Below are 3,067 nucleotides of genomic sequence, written 5' to 3'. Positions count from 1 at the left end.
CTTGTTTGTTTATTTACCCTTGTACTGATTGCCATTTCCCATGTAAATATGTGGGCCAACAGGCCCAGCTGATACTAAAACCAGCCTCGTCCATTAATAAGAAAGACCTTGGGTTGACTACAGTCGTGGCCAAAAGTTTTGAAAATGACACAAATATTAATTTCCACAAAGTTTGCTGCTTCAGTGTCTTTAGATATTTTGTCAGATGTTACTATGGAATACTGAAGTATAATTACAAGCATTTCATAAGTGTCAAAGGCTTTTATTGACAATTACATGAAGTTGATGTAAAGAGTCAATAGTTGCAGTGTTGACCCTTCTTTTTCAAGACCTCTGCAATCTACCCTGGCATGCTGTCAATTAACTTCTGGGCCACATCCTGACTGATGGCAGCCCATTCTTGCATAATCAATGCTTGGAGTTTGTCAGAATTTGTGGGGTTTTGTTTGTCCACCCACCTCTTGAGGATTGACCACAAGTTCTCAATGGGATTAAGGTCTGGGGAGTTTCCTGGCCATGGACCCAAAATATTGATGTTTTGTTCCCCGAGTCACTTAGTTATCACTTTTGCCTTATGGCAAGGTGCTCCATCATGCTGGAAAAGGCATTGTTCGTCACCAAACTGTTCCTGGATGGCTGGGAGAAGTTGCTCTCGGAGGATGTGTTGGTACCATTCTTTAATCATGGCTGTGTTCTTAGGCAAAATTGTGAGTGAGCCCACTCCCTTGGCTGAGAAGCAACCCCAAACATGAATGGTCTCAGGATGCTTTACTGTTGGCATGACACAGGACTGATGGTAGCGCTCACCTTGTCTTCTCTGGACAAGCTTTTTTCCGGATGCCCCAAACAATCAGAAAGGGGATTCATCAGAGAAAATTACTTTACCCCAGTCCTCAGCAGTCCAATCCCTGTACCTTTTGCAGAATATCAGTCTGTCCCTGATGTTTTTCCTGGAGAGAAGGGGATTCTTTGCTGCCCTTCTTGACACCAGGCCATCCTCCAAAAGTCTTCGCCTCACTGTGCGTGCAGATGCACTCACACCTGCCTGCTGCCATTCCTGAGCAAGCTCTGTACTGGTGGTGCCCCGATCCCGCAGCTGAATTAACTTTAGGAGACGGTTCTGGCGCTTGKTGGACTTTCTTGGGCGCCCTGAAGCCTTCTTCACCACAATTGAACCGCTCTCCTTGAAGTTCTTGATGATCCGATAAATTGTTGATTTAGGTGCAATCTTACTGGCAGCAATATCCTTGCCTGTGAAGCCCTTTTGGTGCAAAGTAATGATGACAGCACGTGTTTCCTTGTAGGTAACCTTGGTTGACAGAGGAAGAACAATGATTCCAAGCACCACCCTCCTTTTGAAGCTTCCAGTCTGTTATTCGAACTCAATCAGCATGACAGAGTGATCTCCAGCCTTGTCCTCATCAACACTCACACCTGTGTTAACGAGAGAATCACTGACATGATGTCAGCTGGTCCTTTTGTGGCAGGGCTATAATGCAGTGGAAATGTTTTTMGGGATTCAGTTCATTTGCATGGCAAAGAGGGATTTTGCAATGAATTGCAATTCATCTGATCACTCTTCATAACATTCTGGAGTATWAGCAAATTACCATCATACAAACTGAGGCAGCAGACTTTGTGAAAATTAATATTTGTCTCATTCTCAAAACTTTCAGCAACGAATGTAGACAGAGTAGATAGAGGACCGCTGGCATGGCATGCACTCACACCTTAGGGGTTAGGGGCAGCTTTCCTTAGGACACTCACTGTTTCTCCAAATGATGTGTTGTATGTAATTCCTGGGTTATAGTTTGGTTTACTTGATTGGTCACTACAACCCCCCTCCCCCCAAATGTGGGTTCTTAGCTGAAAAGGTTGACAGACATACAAGAAGAGAGACTCAGAAAATGTCTCCTGAGCCGACTCTGACATTCCACAACCTGCAGGCCCTCTCCTTCATCTCAGCAGAGAGCTGTCAGGCCTTTGTCTGGTCCGGCTGCCTTGTGGTTTCTTGGATGTGTTGTCTGTTCTGTGGCATGTTTGTTTCAGTGTTTAACAGGGTTGTTTTTTGTGTTGTGGCCTGATGTTGTTGTATTGGTGTACTATACAGTAGGCAGACTGTATTGGTGTACTATACAGTAGGCAGACTGGTGTTGTATTGGTGTACTATACAGTAGGCAGACTGGTGTTGTATTGGTGTACTATACAGTAGGCAGACTGGTGTTTAGAATCTGTTAATCTATTCTGGATGATTGGTGGAGTGGAAAATTGGATAAAACTCCCATTCTCAAAATCTTTTCACTCTATGTTAATATTTTGTAATGCAATTGATAACCTCCTCACTGGAGACTTGATTCCTTATTCTAGTGTAAAGGAACAACATGTTGTTCCATCTAGATGACAAAAGCAGGAATGTCTTGGGTGGGATGTCAGAGGGAGTAGCCTCTGTTTTTTTTGCTGACAAGTCCAAAAACATCTCCAACACAAACACAACTACTTTAGGACGGTGTAGTGCAGGGTAGATGTGATTAATGATTTGGAATGTGAGTGACTTTGTCTGCCCAGGTTTGTGTGGGTGTGGCGGGTGTTGTGTGTGTGTGTTGGTGTGTGTGGTGTGTGTGTGTGTGTGGTGTGTGTGTGGTGTGTGTGTTGTGTGTGTGTGTGTGGTGTGTGTGTGTGGTGTGTGTGTGTGGTTGTGTGTGTGTGTTGTGGGTGTGTGTGTGTGTCGTGTGTGTGTGGAAGTGTGTGTGTGTGTGTCTCTCTCTGCGCTGTTTTCGTGACATGTGTGTGTGCATCTTGTGTGTGTTCATGCTTGAGGGATAGTAGTGTGAGACAACAACTAGAGAGCCCATAACAAGGAGTGTTTCACATGTGTGATGGAGCAGTGTTTAAGCCCCTCTCTCCCATATTTCACATGTTCCTCCCTGTTCCGTTGTCCGACAGGAAGTCTGATCGTGCTACTGGGCTGGCTTAAGTTCCGTGGTCCACAACTATCTAGTCATGAATTATGACTTACCACTTCTAAAAATAGCTTATGTACTTGCTCATCAGTTAAGATGATAAACTC

This window comes from Salvelinus sp. IW2-2015, linkage group LG15, assembly GCF_002910315.2.
Source record: "Salvelinus sp. IW2-2015 linkage group LG15, ASM291031v2, whole genome shotgun sequence".
In the NCBI taxonomy this organism is placed as follows: domain Eukaryota; kingdom Metazoa; phylum Chordata; class Actinopteri; order Salmoniformes; family Salmonidae; genus Salvelinus; species Salvelinus sp. IW2-2015.
Note: the sequence above shows the minus strand (reverse complement) of the source record.